This window comes from Drosophila miranda, chromosome 5, assembly GCF_003369915.1.
Source record: "Drosophila miranda strain MSH22 chromosome 5, D.miranda_PacBio2.1, whole genome shotgun sequence".
Lineage (NCBI taxonomy): Eukaryota > Metazoa > Arthropoda > Insecta > Diptera > Drosophilidae > Drosophila > Drosophila miranda.
In genome coordinates this window covers 1,670,994-1,690,664 of record NC_046678.1, presented here as the reverse complement: position 1 = coordinate 1,690,664, position 19,671 = coordinate 1,670,994, and the positions used below count along the sequence as shown (strand labels likewise).

At 40.0% G+C, this 19,671-nt stretch overlaps 1 protein-coding gene across 5 annotated transcripts in view; it reads left to right on the top strand.

Moving 5' to 3' along the window:
* Positions 1 to 1,070: 1,070 nt before the first annotated feature.
* Positions 1,071 to 19,671, top strand: part of LOC108164440 (zinc finger protein 2) — a 41,778-nt gene continuing 23,177 nt past the window's right edge. For 3 of the 5 annotated variants that reach the window (XM_017300143.2, XM_033394248.1, XM_033394247.1), the window contains exons 1-2: positions 3,338 to 3,760; positions 13,867 to 13,909. The gene's annotated coding sequence lies outside the window, so the exon portion shown is untranslated. Of the gene's footprint in view, positions 1,123 to 3,334; positions 3,761 to 13,866; positions 13,910 to 19,671 lie in introns of those variants that run through there. The other 2 variants (XM_017300141.2, XR_001775844.2) reach the window with 2 other exon arrangements.

Sequence of the window (19,671 nt, the reverse complement as noted above, 5' to 3'; positions counted from 1 at the left end):
CTATTTTCATTAATGTGCTCAGAACTCGTATGTTTAATTCCTTTAAAACTAATTTTTTTTTTAAATTATAAAATAACAGGAAGTAAAATATAAAAAAATTAGCCAACCTTTTGATAAATTGATCCATTTACCGGATAAAATGTTGTGTCTTACGCCCTTAAAAAACAGTGAACAATAATACTGGCATAACTTTGTCACCGAATTGAATTATATGGTATGTAAATATGTATTTAGTGAAGTTTGGATTATTTGTGTTACGCTTTTTTCCTAGTTGTAAAATTTACTACAGGAAAATGGAAATGGTACCTGTGCTGGACTCATAAAAAGTTTAACTGGGTGAAACCAGGTCTAATACAAACGAAAGAACAACAAAAAATACAAGAATAGTTCAATAATGTGGCAGAGAATTTATAATTGCTTAAAAATGGTTTTTAAAACGAATGATTGGTGAATATTGCACAAGCGAAGAATCCCCCCAAATATTCAGCTTCAGCTCGTTGAAGCCCTTAACTTCCGACGGCAGTTATGGTATGTATGTACATATGTATGTATGTATGTATGTATATATATGTATGTACAAGAAAATAATGAACGATGATTGCCCAGCTACTCCCACACGAGAGACGCACGCACACACATGAAGTGAGCGAAGTGTGCAAGAGGGAGAGAGTGAGAGTAAGAGAGAGAGAGATCCACATTGAGAGCAATAAAGCACATTGGTACATTGTTTTATCATTTCTTCGTTGTCTGTCTCCCTCTTTCGTAATTACCACTCTGCGTGGCAATAATTACCCCATTACGATTACTTTGAGACTCTCTTCAGTACGCATGCTTCGATTTCAACTCAATCCGTCCAAAGAGTAAAAGAGAGCAAGAGCAAGTAAACAAGTTAAGGTACTGACATACCTGGCCAAAGTTGTTTTCCAGCAGCTACCCCCTCTTGGTCGCTGAATCAAGAGAAAGAGAAAACTGATTCTCTTGCCTACCAAACAAACCGTAACAGAGCGAAATCGAGTGAGAACGAGCGCGTGCAGCTCTCTTGTGACTCTCTCTGTATCTGTATCTGTACCTCTGTCCTCTGTCGAAAAAAAACCGTTGAACGAGTCGGATGCGGGTCGGATGGTGAGTTCTGAGTTGCCGTGCCTGTGACTTTTACTGTTCCTGTGATTTGGCTGGAAGTTTGTTGAATGAGAATGCACCAGGCAGCTCTAAGCCTAACCTAAACGCGTATTTCGGAGCAGACAATTGCAAATAACGATTGAAAATCTGTTCGAAACCATTTGAAAACAAGTGCACGTCAAAGCCAGGACAACAAGACAAAAGTGAAACGCTAAAATGCCGCGAAGTCGAATTTGTCGATTATAAAACAAAGCAAGCTAATTTAAATGGAAAGAATAATAAATGTGTAGATACTGTTATTCCACTTCCATATCTATGAAGCATAAATGTGGCACTGTGTGTGCGAGTAACGAATGTGTGGTTGGGACGAAGGTGCCGCCGTGACCGTGCATGTCTCTACCTGAATATACCCTTCTGAAAATCGGATCTGTGATGTATTTAATAGTGAACAAAAACAACAAAAACATTTCTAAGGATAAAAAGTGTTCAGAATTTGTCTCTCACGTTAACTATATGTATATGTATGCATGTACATCGGAGGCATAGAAATGCATACATGCGACGACCCGGAATAAATAACACCTTCAAGTGCATACTATCCTTCTGGCTGTGATCTGCCTTGATCCAGGACTCCAGTGATTGCCGGTTGTCGGAAAGGGTGGCCACGCTTTGAGGCCCTTCTGCACCTAACCCGATCCTTAGCAGCGCTACGCATTTCACAAATTCCATCCCTCACCATGAATGCAAAGGTGTGTGTGTGTGTGTGTGTAACTATCGTGCCTATTGCAGGAACAGGAGACTTCTGGGAGATGGGGCCACGCTTTAAGTATTTGGAAAAACTAAAAAATTGCTTTAAATAACTTGTACTTCAGAATCAATAACGAATGAACAAAAATTCATAAAGAGAGATAAAAGCAGAAGAGGCTAAAGAGGGAAAAATAAATTAATTAAAAAGCATAAAGCAATTTAAAGACGAAGAGTTCGTCATTTATTTACCACTTGTATCAAAGTATCATCTTCAAAGAAGATGATAATCCAAAAAAGTAAAAAATTCTGGTTATTGCAGCCTTGACGGAAAAGGAAAAATGTTTTAGAGCCCTTGCCAAAATCAAATCCATGAATTTCTATTCAAATTTATCAGTTATGCATGTATTCCATACACACTCGTACATACTATAATATGTACGTGTACCCTGGCAACAACAATAGTTAATTTCAATCAAACTTATTGAGAAGTGAGCGGAGCGAACAAAGACAGGGTGGCAGGGAGTAGTTTCTTTTATTTTAATTGCATTCCGAACCGTACCGCATAGCAATCAAAAAAAAGGAGCGCCACCCACTGGCAGCAACAAGAAAAGGGTGCGAGGGCGATTGCAATGCGCTCTCTCGTCGGAATAATGAGCACGTGGTACGGTGAGAGAAGTGTATGCAAAAGGACTCTATATCTCTCACTCTCTCCCCTTCCTCTCTATCTTTCTTTCCTCACTCTCTCTCTCTCTCTCTCTCTCTCTCCCCGACTGTGCTTTGTGTCTGTTTAGGGTGAGGAAAAGTGCGGGACTTTGAGTAAATGTGTGCGTGTGTGTGTGTGCGCGAGTGCATGCATAAAAAAGAGACAACTGTCTCTCGTTATAAGAAGCCAAATAGGAGTAACAGTGTTGACATTAAAAATGCAAAAAACTCAAAAAAAAGTTTGCAAATTAGATCGCCCTCTCGCTTGCTCGCTTATTCTCGTTCTGGTCGAAGCTGTACCAACTATGTACGCTTCTGCTACATGTACATACATGCATATGTATACATATATGTGTAACACCTAAGAATATTCAGTTCCATCCTTTTTCCTCTGCATCGCTTAAGAATTAAATATCCATTCTCCTTCTCAACCACTGAGTGAATCTTCACATTCGAGCGCTTCCTGTTGGCACGCCAAGCGCCCCCCTCTTGGTCGATTGGCAACAGCAGGTCGCTCACCTGCCGCCTGTTCCCTCTTACCTGTCGCTGGTCACGGAAATTACACCCTCAATCACATGAATTTCGGATCCTGTTTTGGGTTGTCGCTGTGTGGCGATCTCTCCCCTAATGTCCTGCTGCAATATCCTGTCTCTTCCATTCCCTGCCTTCCCACCTCCCTTCCCACCCTCCTTTATTCGCAGAAAAGATCGTTCCCAACCTGCTGTTGTTCCGTACATATTGTATGTACATATGTATGTACATATGTATATAGTATTGTTGTATTGTGTTATTGTTTCGACCGGACAAGGAGCGATACATATAGATTTGTTAACTGAACCATCCCCAGGTGCTGCAGGCCAATCTACAAACTCGTCCACGCCTACATACGCTCGATTCAAAAGTTCCTATAATATTAAGCATAACATAAAATAGTACAAAAATAGTACGACTACGTAAAAACCACTAACTGTCGATGTAACCAATGCCCCAACACACCCTCTCAAAACAAATCCAATTCGAAATTCACACGAGAATCAACAATATTAAAAACACATCGAATCGAAACGAATCGGCAATGCTGCGCAATGCCTTTTTAACGCCTAGGTGCTGGAGGAAAGACTAAGAGAATCAGAACAGCTGACAACCCGTTCGCTAGCGTAACGTACGCACGTACGTACCCCAAGGACAGCAGGTGAGTTATGTTATTCTCTCGGATGTTTTTTTTGCACCGTTTCAATTGCTCCTCACCAATTAAAAGAACTTTGATTGCGATGGATGACGACCGTCTGACCTCACGTAATTAGCAGGAGCAGAACTCTAATTAGCCAATGACAATTCAGCCCGGTTCGGTTGTCGAAACGAAGCGAACCGAACCGATCCGAACTTGCTCGGCCGAGTAATTAAGCAAAGGCAAAAACAATGACGACAGCGAAACGAGCTTAGTTCGCTGCTTTTTCTCTTTCTCCTTCTCCTTCTCTTTCATATTCTCATTCTCAATCTCAGATGCTGCTTGTCAGAGCCGAGAAAGCATCAGAAACAGAAGAGTAAAGCAACAGTGCGCGACAACCACCAACGCGCGACATGATTGGTCGGTCCTCATCTTCTCCTCCACACCTGCTATGCTATCCACCGCATCCCATCCCCTTCCTTCCCATCAGTATTGTGTGTGGCTGCTATCATTGGGTTTCTCCTGTGCTTTTCCACCAAAATAAACGTCTGTCACTTCTTTTGCTGTGTACTGGTGGTGGTGTGCAGTGTGAGTGTGATGAGTAGAGTAGAGTTAATTGCTGACTTTAGTACTCCCCCACCCAGTACACCACACCCCATTCGTTGGCGTTGTTATTACTGGCTGGGGGTCGGCTCGGAATACGTGATTCGTTAGCGTGGCCAGTCCACCCACCCCACATTACATGCAAAGGGGAGGAATCGCCGCTTTGCTCGGCAAAATGTTAATTACAAATCCAACCAATTAAGCAGACACATACACCACAGATATTTTCACACACGTACATATGTATGTAACGCAAACTCTATGGGCTTTCCTGTCTCTTTCATTCGTTTTGTCAAACAGAGACAGAGACTCTTTTCACACACATAAAAATATGTATTATCTAAAGTACATATGCCTCTGTGTGGTTGTAGTAGGACCAATTAAATGAGAGTTTTCTTATGTGACTCTGCTCGCGACGGCACATAGTAAATATACATATGTACAAACTCTCGTATTAAACATACGTACATCGTGAATTTTCATCGCCCTACAACGTCCTTCATTATTCATTTTGCCAATAAGTGTACATATTTATGCATGCATACATATTTGCACATACAGATTGGGCATGCATTGTATATATGTATGTATGTAAATCCTGTTTAGATCTAGCTCCTACTAATTGTCTTTATTTCTGCGACATGCATGTACATAAGAATATGCATGTACATATGATACATATGCGAGTATGAATACTTATACATATGTATGTATGGAAAATCATCCTCAACCCTCCCTCAACCAGGTTCTCTGTTACGCCACCCCCAACACCACCCCACAACTTACCCACTGCCGGGCCCTATCGCCCATGCCCAAAATCTAGAAGGAAGGAAGGCGAATAGCAACGGCAAAAATCGATAACGCCGAGCAACGAAATTAAAATAAAAAACGACTCTGAAATATACAATAAACAAGAAACGAAATTTCTGCTCCGTATGTACATGTGTACGTGTGTATGAATGTATGTATGTTTGGCCGTTCAAGTAACTGTTACTCGCTGTGAATTTGTGTGTGTGTATAATGGGGGTGACTGAGGTGGTTGCTGTACATGCAAATGAATGCTGCTTGCTGCGGTATGGTGTGGCTGGTGGATGTGGATCGGCATCTGGGTTCGTCTTCGCGAGACCTCGCATCAGATTTTTAGAATGGTAAACTGCTGCGTGGGGGGAGCGGGGGTGCTCTGACGTTGGATGGATGTCTAATTGTGGGGTCGGGAGGATGAGGGCTGAGGGTTGAAGCACAGACGCCCTATAGGAATATACCGATCTTCACTTAATGTATGTACAAAAATATGTACATATGTATGTAAATGACCATATGTATCTACATATATACATATGTAGACATACATATGTATATGGGAATTGTAATATGGTTATGAGGAAATCGTTAGTAAGTATATTATATATTAGTATATTATTATTTTAGAAAGGGATTATTAACAATATTAAAATATTTTCTACATAGTCCAAGGATTGCCAACCGAAAATTAATAAAAAATAAAAATTTTAAAACTCAAACACACACACACACACACACATACATACAAAGTAGAATACGAAGGAGAGGGTGGTTTTGTTTTGAAACGAGACAAAAAACTGTGGGAAAGAGGAAAAAATCTGTAAGTAGCAAAGTATGAGGGAAATATTGCAAAAAAGAGAACAAGAAATGTCCTGCGAGACGTCGACAGACCAGACTAGACGCGATGTTCGAGTAATTGTGTACTCAACCTTCCCGCCGCTTCTCAAGCTTGAGCTCGCTGCCCCGCGTACCGAGGAGCGTGGGGCTGACTGTCTTATTTGCCCCTCCATTCAGTCTGTCTCGCTCCCACAGCCCACAGCCCACAGTCACGGCACGAAACACCAACACCCACAAGTCTGAGCGTTTTGCTTTACTGCGTTGCCATAAGAGACGAAGAGTACGACGGAAACATGCGCGAAAGGGACACAGCAGCAAGAAAGCTAAGCGCAGTCAGAGCATTATGTATAAATTATTTATTTACATTATATTTGTAGTCGCACTCTCTATGGTCGTTGGCGTTCGTGTTGGTGTGATGTGTGGAGAAGGGGAGCGTGGCGTGAAGACGAAAATGAACGAACGATGTTGGGGTCGGTCTCGATGGGCCGCCACATTGTCTCCTTTCATCTCCCAGCTCTCAGCCGCTGATAGACGAGCGTGTGTGTGTACTGTAAACTGTAATTGTGTGCACACTCACACTACAGACACGCACGCACACTCAACGAAAGGGGTACGAAAACAATACAAGAACCGAACGAACCCTTAGTCCCACCTCTGTCACCGAAGGCTAGCATTGTCGTTGGGTGAGGGGGGAACCTGTTTTCGTTTTGTTGTTGCTGGTACGAGAATTGCGAATTTCTCAGTCGGCAAAACTGATTTTATGAGAAGGGAGAGAGAGAGCCGAAGAGCTCTCTCATTGACAATGATGAAGTTACCTTTGCTCTCTTCCGCTCCGTTCTCTTTCTTGGTACCACTGTGTCTGCTCTTTTGAATTTGTTAAATACTAATTAAATTAAAATTCTCTCTTTTTTAGCCGCTCTGCTGCTCTTTCATCTCGCTTTCTGTCGCCAGTTCAGCCTCTTTCTCAGTTTCACTGAGCCGCTCTGTCTCTCAATTGTTACACTCTCTCTGTCTCGTTCTGTCTATTGTGTGAGTGCAGTCGAACATGCATACATACATATGTATATATGGGGGGAAGCACAACCAGTTAAATGGGCGTGAACGAGATGGAGTATGGGTGGCAATGATTTAGTTGTGCTCATTGTTTTTTGTTGAATGCTGATGATACTGCCCTGCCGTAGCTTTCCGTTTTGCTCTCGCACTCGCACTCGCACTAGCTCGCTTATGACGTTCATTACCACTGCTCTGTAACCCTAAACCCTAAACCTTAAACCCCATCCTAATCCTGAACATTGTGCGCGTCAATGAGTGGTGCTGATGCTGTGCTCTGCTCTGCGCTGGATAGGCGTGGCATAAAAATGGACTCTTCGGCTTCGACTCAGACGGTCTGGCTGGCGATACAAAATCTGCATATCGTACATAAATACTTATATATATATATATATATATATATATATGGTATTTATGCATATATGTATGTATACATATACCTACACATGTATGTCCATAATTGCCAGCCATTAAGCGTACTCTAAGCGAATATGAACGTGAATGCATACACACATATGTTGAGCTTTGTGTGCGCGCTCGTTCCTATCTTCATATGCAACACACATGCACACATATAAATCTGTACATATGTATGAATGTACACATGGTTTCGCTCCTCTCCTCTCTCTCGTTCTCTCGTTCTCTCCCTCTCTGTATATATGTATATACATTTATACAGATTGTAGTTAGCCAGCCATCCCCAACCCATCATCTCTCACCCACTCGAACTTGTGCTCAGAAAGTGGCACATAAATCGCACTCAGAGTCAGAGCCAGAGCGTAGGTGTGTGTGTGTGAGTAGCTTTTTGCGATGTGCGTTGAATATTTCGCACACCAGCACGGACGGTCTTTGGGGTCTACACAGAGCATCTTCTGATTGGTCGTTTAAATGAGCGCTGAGTGCGCCCGCGCCCTCCCCCCTTTCCGAGCTTCACTCCCCTCGGCGACTGCTTTAATTAACGTTCCTATATCATAAGCATTCCGAGTATTTTAATTGGTGCAGAGTACCGGGCTGGGGCTGGGCCAGCCAGCTCTGAATTCGCTCGAAGAAGGTTATACTCGTGGATACTCAATTATTCCACAGGACGGATCCAAAATGCACCAACAGCACAGTAGGCACAAAAATCAGTCTCATTCTTCGTCAAAATCGAATTTTAGATCACCTGCTCCGACTCTATCATTCTTTCAACATTCACATTCAAATCACTTAATAACCAATTTGATCGAATGCATACTAAAATGGTTCTTAGTTGTTCAGTTCCCACTGCGATCTGATTTCGTTTAGTAGATATCGGTTGTGTTTAAATGTACACTGTGCTGTTCAGCCCAAACGACAAAACGAATGCTTATAACGGATATAAATTGATTCACAGCGACTCGATTTTTTTGCACATAAGTATGTACATATCTATCCGGTACGTGGGTTCTGTTCTTGGCGATTGTCCTGCTTACTAACTTGTACATACGGGCTACTCCATTTGGGCTTGGATTTAACTACAAGAACATCTACGAGTCCATCTGTCCGGCGGGCCATGGCCCTTGGCGAGCGCGTCAGGTGGGACACCAACTCACGTGAGTGGCAAATAGCGTGCGGCGCGTGTGGTGAGTGGGTCAAATTGTTGCAGAGTCTTGTACGTACTACATGTGAGGATGTGTTGACCACAGCTTGTTTGGTTCGTGTTTGTGCTTTTTTGTGTATGTGTGTGTAGTCATGTGAGTGTATTTTGACACCTACTCCTCATTTCGTTATGTTAGTGCTTGCTTTTATCTTTACGGTCAATAAAGGTTGCGTTTCCCTTTTTGTATTATTTTTCTTTCAAAGTATCTGTCACCCCAAAAGGCCTTTAACACGAAAACACACCCAGCCGACACGACGCATAGCTAAAGTTTACCTTGTTGAATATTGTTCGATTCGATAGTAGTTCGAGAAGCGATTACTAAGCATGGGAAGTACATACAATATGTATGTAGTATATATATTTGGAAACATCTAAAAATATGTACATACATATGTGCATATTTAGATGCAGATTTTTTCAATGGCCATATGTTTTCTAGCCTGCAATGTCAAAGGCCAAACGACGAAACATATGGCGGTGAGGTGGTTAAAATTTGAGTTTAGAAAAACCAGAATCGACTGTACAATTTTAAGAAGAAAATAATAACTGTATAAAAAAGTTATTTTGGCTTCGACAAGATGTTTGCCACGCAAAGGAGGCAGTATCACATAAAAGGGTGCGAGAAAATTACATACATCGATATATATGTATATACATACATGAATATATGAATGTAATGTACATCTCTCTATTATATCGTTATATGGGTCGTCGTCGGTTGTTAGGTATTTTATTTATATCGGCGCAAGCGAGCGAAGCGAGTGAGCCGGGGATTGGCGCAGAAACGAAGGAGGCTTACCTGCTAGTATAAATATACTTTTAGTTTTCTTGAAGTATTTATTTCATATTTTTTATGAGGGCATATACGGTTCGTTTTGGATGACAAGCTCCGTAAAATTAAAAGAGACCCATCCCTGGGTATATTTACAATAGAAAACCAGGTTCAAAATGATTTTAACCAATAACATTTTCCAAAGATACACTTGACTCCATTAAATATAATGCAAATTTGTGTCACATAAAATGTACATACTTACATAGTATGCACGAATACCACTACAAATACATATTTATGTTCATACACAATTTTATATGAAAATCCCTACATACATATGTACATAGATATTTATGTAGATATGTACTTGCGCCACGTACATATGTATATAGCATCCCCAAGATGGGAGTTAGAACTAGGCCGTAGCCAATGACAAGAACGGGACGCTTTGATCGCACTCGTGTACCCCAAAAAATTGTCACTAATTAATCGACGTGCTGTTGTCGTCACGAGCAACCACCCTCTGTATGGATTTTAGGGTTTAATTGGGCGATGACAGAATCTTCGAGAGGAGAGGTGGGTAAGGCAGAAAAGGAGTCGCAGACAGTTGTCATTGGCTGGGCAATAGAAGACCATGACTGCGTCCACTGGTTATTAATCTGTGAGATATCAACTGAACGATAAATAAATCTGTAGTTTTAATTAGGTAGACGTAAATATATTCATCACCAGTAGACGAACTATGTCGATATACATACATATGTATGTATGGATGTGTAGTTATGAAGTCCAAAACAATTCCTACTACTATATCGTGCCAGTATTAATATAATATGGTATGTAAATACATACATTTGTAGCTAAGATACCAATGACAATTTGCAACGGATATCAAACTACTTGGGTAATCAAATATTTCGCTGGTACATTTCACGGCTCCGCTTCTGAGTAATGGCGGTTTTTTGAGTTCAGAGCAATTATATATGTGGTTCTGATCATGGAATTAGCTCGGCTCGTCGACTGCTCGTCTAGTGGTAAGAAGAAAGGGCTAAAAAAACACCATCCCAAAAATGTGTCGAAATTAAAATTTTCAACGAACTTCGTATTTTAATGTGACCATAATTATAGTTACTGTATAATTATTAGAGAAATTATTATTAAATTGGCGAATCATTATTATCCTCTTCCTCTCCCACTTGAAGCATATAAACAAAGGCATATGAGAATGTACAGCGCGACCTGGAAGAAAATTGTCTGTGTGTGTGTGTGTATGTGTTTGTGTATGTATGTTAGATATCGTTGGGGCTAGTGAACTCCTTAACCACTGGCAGTCCGGCCACGGCTTACGCCATCTCAATAATTTGGAGTGGAAGTAAGAAATGAATCTCTCAAATATTAAAGCTAAACTTCTTTTCATACAGAATTTCATAGAAAGATAAGAGGTTGCATAAATATTTTTTTGAACACTGAATAAATGTAATATTTGTACTACAAAAGTATCTGCGTAGATGTGTATGATGTTCTATCGTTACGTTAAATGTTAAAAAATAATAATGAAAAAGTCAAAGACAATATATGCAATATATTAACCAACAAAATGATCAAACGCACGGTTTTAAAGGGAAAAAAAATAAACTGACGTTACGTTAAAAAAAAAACAAAAGTTTTTTATGAGGTTGGGATACAAAATTACAAAAATTCAGGCTTACACTATCTGTATAACATCTTTTGTGCATATATATGAAGTATTGAGCGTTAATTTTCAAAGTTATTAAATGTACTGTAGTAAACTTTACTGTTAAAAATTTAAAATATCTACCATTAGCCAAGATTGGGCAAATTTTTGTGATTTTTAAGATAGTTCAATATCTTAATTAAACTTTGAGAAAAATCTTTTATCAAGAATAATTTTTCATATAGGAGATAAAAGGAGATACACATTCAAAAACATAATGCAAAAGTTAACGTTTACCTATTTTTATTTAATACTATTAAACTAACAACTTCAATAAATTTAGAAAATAATATCGAGACAAAAGTCAGCTTTTAATGTTTTTGGCATGGTGGACTTTGCGGAAATGCCAAAAGTCTTTCTACCGATAGACAGGACACTTCAGAAACAAAACATGCCCTTGTTCGACGTGCAGTAAAAAGAAGAATGCACTAAGCGCCTTAGTTGTACCACCAACCATACTGTACCATACAGTATACTGTATACTGTACTGTATACTGTAACCATACTGTATGGTTAGTGGATGTACTTATGTATTTGGAAGTTGGAAATGCTTGATTATTTCCATTTTTCTTCACGAGTACTGGCATAGATTCATACCTCACCCTGGAGGAATTTTGGCGATTTGACGGAATATTTATATGCACATATATGTACATATTATATATGTACATATTATATATGTACATATGTATTATACCACGATCAGGTTATGAATATCAGAGTATACATAATTCACGAACGTTTTTCGATAGTTTTGTGGCACACATGCATGTGCTCAAAAGAGAAGCCCCCCTCAGCAATAATCTCTTTTAATTATGAGTGAAAAAGCGTCTCGACAACTTCCGCTGCGCTTATGCGCCTCTTATTTTTCACATTGCTTTCGGAGTCGTCTTCTTTGAATTACTTTTTGAATCGCCCGCAATCACATCACTTGACACACACACACCAACCTAACCAACAGTTAGCCAACAAAACAAGTTTACCGAGTCCAAATCGACGACGAAAGAGAGAAAATGGGAAAAAAATAATCATGGTCATAATTAGTATTAAGTTGAACCAGAAGGGGGTACGGGTACAGGTACAAATTTGGGTGCAAAAGTTGGGAAGCTGAGCACAGTGTCGCGCAATTAGCAGGCTGCCGCATGGAAGGAGCGAAACCTTCTACTACTGTTATGTGCTGTGCGATCAAAAAAGGTATCACAAGGAGCCGACCAGATCACAGAAGAAGAGGTCCTATGAACAATATTAATTGGTAAGGTAAGAAACTAGAGATATTAGGGCTAATTGGAATTGGAACCTGTTTACTGGTTGAGCGTGAATGCGATGCGATAATAACTGATAATAACTGAATAGAGATCAGCATCTCGAGCTTGGAGCGTAACCGAAAAAGACAGAACCTGAACGGATCTCATCTGTACACTCTTCGTTTTTTGGGATGGGAATACAAATATTCCGCATGCGTGATTTTTTCATCACATACATATAAATCTGCTGCGTATGTACTATACAATATGTACATATGTATGTATTAATGATGCCCCCCCGTTGATGGCCAGGTTAGAGAAAACTTGAGAAGAAGGATACCAATTAACAACAATTATCTTCAATACTGCCAATTAGGTTAGATTGGTTTCAAACCTTGCACGCGGCGGAAGCGGAGGAGAGATACGGGATACCAAGGAAAGGTAGGGAAGATTTTGAAGGAGCACGAAAGTCGAAGGCTGTCTGACTATGGTAGTGATAAAAGCAAGCATAACCTTTGGCAAGGTCGAAATCGGCCAAACTAAGATGGCGATGAAAGCACCAGTCGAAAATAATACTCCATACGTACTCCGTACGATATGAAAGCTTTTTTATGCTTTGGTTGCTTAATGCTGAAACAGTATCGATGATGCATCGTATCCAAAGATATTGATACTACGATGGGATGGGTGTCGGTGTCACTGGCAACGTACGTGCCGTCTGGAGGGCCGAGATCGAAGGGGCCGCACCGCTCTGCGCATTTGAAATAGTTCAACACCTTTTGTGTGTGATGTGATGTGCTGTGTGTGTAAAAAAAATCGACGACAATTTTTGGGCATTGAACTTTTTAAATGATCGGCGGGGGCTGTGCTCATGCGCATACAAACAGAAAATCAGGTTCCGTGGCGTGGCCAAGTTCATGTCTAAGTCAGCATTTATGCGTACTGTGTTGGCGAATAAATGAACGGCAATGTAACTACATATGCATGTCCATATGTATGTACAGAAAATAAAGCCAGTTACGTGAATGCAATAATTAATTACTGCTCGACAAAAGAGAGAAGGAGATTAACCCAAACGAGCGAAGAGGAAGAAAGGGTTCAGTAAACGAAATGTTTTCAGTCCAGTCGCACGGTGTGCTTGTTGGACAAAAACTAGAGTTTCGCATACCCTTTCATCCCGAATGTGTAATAAAGTTGACATTTTACCATATACCCAAGACCCAAGATACAAATTTCTTTGATTTTTTGTGTTCAGTTGTCTCGTATTTTCAATATTGTAATTTATTAAATATGTATATGCACTAAACATATACATACATATATACCCGTTACCTGTACACTTCGAGTAGCTATAGCAATTTTTTTTAAGAATCGGAGTTTCAAAAAATTAGCAAGAAATATTTCGAACACAAGAAACTTGTTTACATTTATTCTAATACTAATTGAGCAATTCTTTTTTCCTTTCAGAGCAATGCAAGGCTAAAAATGCAGTTACCAACTAATTGAATTGGTAAGTTACAGACATTAATCTACTGCAGATATAATACATAGAAATGCAATATAAGACTTTTTATAGATACGACACACTTTTTAAACATTGATATTCTCTTTTAATCCGCTAACGCATCGAAATCGGATAACTATTACAAGGAAGGAATTGGCGGTCTCTGTCACCTCTTAATTACATATATTGCGACATATTGCCTTTGAGATATTTTTGCAAGTCAAGTCAATGTTGTAAAATTTAAAAAAATAGATAGTTTGAGCAATTGCTTTATAAGTTTTTCCAGCACGCCAATTTTGTTTGATTTAACCATGCTGACACCGAATACACCTAAAAGTAGAGACCAAAAAATAAAAGCATGCGTTACATAGTTTACTTTTTATTCGACCTGAAAGTCCGATAATCTCGATATTCCCGATATTTTCATTCCATATATTCAAAGTATCCAAAGCTCACTCAAAAAGTGACTTTTGCCACCTCGTAAGGATGGTTAACTGCTCTGCTTTTGCGTTTCCGCTATACGCACAGTGTAAAGCAGTGGTCGGCAACAATAGAATAGCATTTTTACACCCGATACTCAAAATTAGTATAGGGGTATATTAGATTTGTGGTGAAAGTGGATGTGTGTAACTTCTAAAAGGAAGCATTTTCGGCCCCATAAAGTATATATATTCTTGATAGCCGAGTCGATTCAGCCATGTCTGCCTGTCCGTCCGTCCGTCTGTCCGCCCCTATGAGTGCCTAGTGCTCAGAAACTATAAAAGCTAGAGCAACGATATTTTGTATCCAGACTTCTGTGATATGTCACTGTTACAAGAGTATTTCAAAACTTTGCCCCACCCCTTTCCGCCCCCACAAAAGACGAAAATCTGTGGCATCCACAATTTTGAAGATTTAGAAAAATTACAAACTCACAATCATAGAAAATGACTATAAGTACCAGATTGCCGAATTTTGATCAGATCGGATTATTATTATAGCCAGCAGGGGTGTGGCGAAATTTTGAAACAAACTCGTCAAGGTCCGATGATATCTCAGGAGTGTGTATCAAAATGTTGTTGCTCTAGCTTTTATAGCCTCTGAGATCTAGGCGCTAATGTTTTACGCTAAGCAAAGCCGGCTATGCTACGTGTGTGTTATAGAGAGACAGGGCGAGAAAAATTGTGGATGCCACAGATTTTCGTCCTTTGTGGGGGCGAAAGTGGGCGGGGCGAAGTTTTGAAATATTTTTGTAGCAGTCACATATCACAGAAGTCTGGATCCAAAACATCGTTGCTCTAGCTCTTATAGTCTTTGAGCACTAGGCGCTAATAGGGACGGACAGACGGACGGACGGACAGACGGACGGACGGACAGACGGACAGACAGACAGGGCTCAATCGACTCGGCTATTGATGCTGATCAAGAATATATATACTTTATGGGGTCGGAAACGATTCCTTCTGGACGTTACACACATCCACTTTTACCACAAATCTAATATACGCCAATACTAATAAAAAGAAAGGTAAAGAAAAATGGAAACAGATCAAATCTATTAGGTATATAAAAATCTCCAAAACTGTTCGACCGATTTTCATTAATTCTTTTTTTCAAAAAAATCAATTTGTTCCTTTTTATAGAACAGCGATACCAATCGACATATAAAATATATTGTATAAATTACATAAACTATAACTGACTAAGGGCCGGGTACAAAGTAAAGCCGCGCCCTTTGCTTGGCTTACAACGTTACCCTTCGTTGTTATATGGGAGCTGTGTATTGAAACATTATATTGAATTATTATACATTGCGATTCTAGAATACATATGTACATACATATGTACATATTTGAGCAGAATATCTAGAGGTATGTGATGTTCGTCTGTACTTTTGTCGTACATACTCGTATGTGCAATATATTTCTACTAGGTAAAGATGATAGATTTGTTTAGTATTAGCAAGGACATTACGTAGTACTATTATAAAAACTATATTTCAAAGAAATAAAAACATACACAAACATACACTCTCTAATGCATACATGTAAGTATGGGAATAAGTCTGGGTACTCTCTGAGTTTGCATTCTGTCATGCCCCTTAAGAACTGCCTATTGTAGTCGTTTCCGTATTTCCTCATTGTTTTGGAACTACAATAACCGCCGTCCGTTGTTGTTATACCCGATACTCAAAATGATATTGGAGTATATTAGATTTGTGGTAAAAGTGGATGTGTGTAACGTCCAGAAGGAATCGTTTCCGACCCCATAAAGTATATATATTCTTGATCAGCATCAATAGCCGAGTCGATTGAGCCATGTCTGTCTGTCCGTCTGTCTGTCCGTCTGTCCGTCCGTCCGTCTGTCCGTCCCCTTCAGCGCCTAGTGCTCAAAGACTATAAGAGCTAGAGCAACGATGTTTTGGATCCAGACTTCTGTGATATGTCACTGCTACAAAAATATTTCAAAACTTCGCCCCGCCCACTTCCGCCCCCACAAAGGACGAAAGTCTGTGGCATCCACAATTTTAAAGATATGAGAACACCAAAAACGTAGAATTGTAGAGAATGACCATATCTTTAAGACAGCGGAATCTGAATTGGATCGTATTATTATTATAGCCAGCATCAAGAAAAAAATTTCATTTTTTCTCGCCCTGTCTCTCTCTAACACACACGTAGCATAGCCGGCTTTGCTTAGAGTAAAACATTAGCGCCTAGATCTCAGAGACTATAAAAGCTAGAGCAACCAAATTTGGTATCCACACTCCTAATATATCGGACCGAGACGAGTTTGTTTCAAAATTTCGCCACACCCCCTTCCGCCCCCGCAAAGGACGAAAATCTGGGGATATTCAAAAATCTCAGAGACTATTAAGGCTAGAGTAACCAAATTTGGTATCCGCACTCCTGTTAGATCTTACTATAAAACGTGTATCTTAAAATTTCACCCCACCCCCTTCCGCCCACACAAAAGACGAAAATCTGTTGCATCCACAATATTGCACATTCGAGAAAACTAAAATCGCAGAATCATAGATAATGACCATATCTATCAGATTGCTGAATCTGGATCAGATCGGATCATTTTTGTAGCCAAAAGCAAGAAATCAATTTTCAGTGGCTACGCAGCGCCCGACGTCACGCTCAGACTGATTTTCTGTCTCTCTCGCACGCACTCTTTGTCGTGTGGTTCAATATTAGCGGCGTCTGCCGGAGGAGAGCCATACTGACTTAGTATCGGGTATAAATGTAGAGTTGCGGTGTCCGCAGCAACTCACAACGTTCCCCCTTGTTTTTGACTGTTATCGCGTCTGTTAGTGCGTATGCGTCTGCTCCTGATATGTATGTATGTATGTCTGTATGTACATATACATTTATTTATACCCAACTACGAGTATGTTGTGTCTTCTCCCAATGTTCAGTCAGACACTGTCATCTCGATTTAGCAGCTTAACTGCCTCCGTCCAGCTTTTACTCACTGTCCCATTCCAATCACAATCACACACAATCCCCATTCCGATTCCGATTCCGATTCCAGTCTCGACTCACATGATCCGCATTGTGTTTGGGCCTACGTACAGAACACTGTTCTGTTCTGAGAAAAGAAGGCAAAGAAAACAATTCTTTCAATAAAACACAATACATTTTTTCATTTTCTTCTTCATCTTTGTTTTTGTCCTCTTTGATATTGTGTCCATATATATTTACAGTGCATTAATTCGTTTTATTATTGCTTTTTTACTCCTTCTCGGCCTTCTATTTTACTGGTCCTCCGCATCCATATCCACATCCCCAACCACATCCAGATCCTCGTCCTCATCCTCGTGCTCATGTTCATTGTGTGCAGCTCTTGCTTATGAATTTATGGATTCAAATTGTGCTGCGCCTTCCTCTGCACAGCTCTCATTGTATTCCCTTACACAGGGAAGGTATCAGGGCTTATGTTGCCATGTTTGTTACATTGGTACACTCGTATACACTATACAAGGATATGTACACTAAGACTAGGGTATGCATACTGAATGAAGCCTCTGGACATTGTCTCCTCTCGATTCTTATTCAGCAGCATGATGAATGTTAGAAAGGTGTTTGTCTGTCTGTGTCGCATTCTCTGTCTGTGTTTTGGCTATTGATTGCAAAAAGAGGGTGATTCTGAATCGGCATCAGCGCCAAAGATTCTGCCATTGCCTCAGCCTGTCTTAGTCTAGTTTCATTTATTTTCGTTCCCATTTTCTGGGTTCAACCTAACGGACAATTTAACTGCCCAAAATGATGAATTGCTGTCTTGATGTCGATGGTTGTGGCTTTAGATCTAGCCCATTCCGACGTCGATGTCACTTTTTAAAGCAGTGCTTTTCTTCGAAATGTGCAATTCACCAATCTCCGTCCTCAGGGGTGCGGTGTTCAAAGCAAACTACGCAACCAAACTGCGGTAATTGAAAAATATATATTCCCCTTTTAGAATCGCTGTGGTAGTGATAGATATAATTGTATACATATAGCGATACAATAGTAATTTAAAAACCGAATATGCGCATAGATACATATATCTGAATTTATTTTCTCATTTGTAACACTATCGAAAGAAATTCTGAATTCAAACTTTCATGAAATGAGATCTATGTATGTAAATATATATGCCTATATGCCTCGAACTTTCTGTTGTTGCTGATGGTGGGTGTCTCGGCTTTTTTCAGAACACCCAGAGCTCCAACAATGGGCTCAGGTTCAGAGGCTCATTGTGATGTGTCACACTCTGTAGTCAGTAGCGAACTTTTAGACATTTTGGTTGCCCTTGCCCTTGCCCTTGCCCTTGCCCCATGCGGTGACATTGCATATATTTGTACATATGCAAGTATGTATATATTCATGTATGTGCGCATGTGTGCTTACAATCATTCATTAACATATTCATGCGATGAAAACAATCCGCGAAAATTTTAATGAAGGCTGAAAAGGCTTAAAATAAATGAAATTTATTGTTCTTTTTGTGCAACTCCTTTCGAGAATTTTGAAAAGAGTTCATCAACGGAGGCTTCGAGATCCCGTCTCGTCCCATCCTATCCCGTACCGATCCCGAGAACTCATACCATTTGGCTTTCGCCTCCTGGTTTCCTTTTTGTCGCAATTCTCTGCCTCCCCAGGTATATCGTATCGATCCATTGATCTTACCGAAATGAATGATTGTGGAGCTTTTGTGGAAGCCACGGTAAAAAATCAAATGGGCACAAACATACATACATATGTATGTACATACATACATGAATACATATTCCTAAAAAAAGGAATCAACACAAGCCAAGCCAAGCCAACGACAAAAGGAAAAACAATGCAAGCTAAACCTGGACCTCGTCTGGTACCTCCAGACCCTCGGCAAGTGACACTTTTGTTTTATATTCGCAACTTTTTATGTTGAATCTCCGAGAACAAAAGACGATTTCTTAGTAAAAAAAACCCCGAACCAATACACAAGACCTTTGTATATATTACTTGTTGTCTTTACCTTCCTGGCCCCTACCAAATACTGGGTACTCGGTACTGGGTACTGGCACTGAGCACAGCACCAAAAGACGTACCCCTTTGAGTAAGGGTACTAGAACTATTATTTTGAGTCTTACATATGTATGTACGTACATATGTATGTATATTCGGTTTTGAGTCTTATTACTTTTCATTCATTTGGCGCATATGTTCATCCATATGAAAGGAAAAACGTTAATAAATATTATATGTGGGTGCCATGTGTATGTGAAATTAATATTGATACTATGATGGAATCGTCGATAT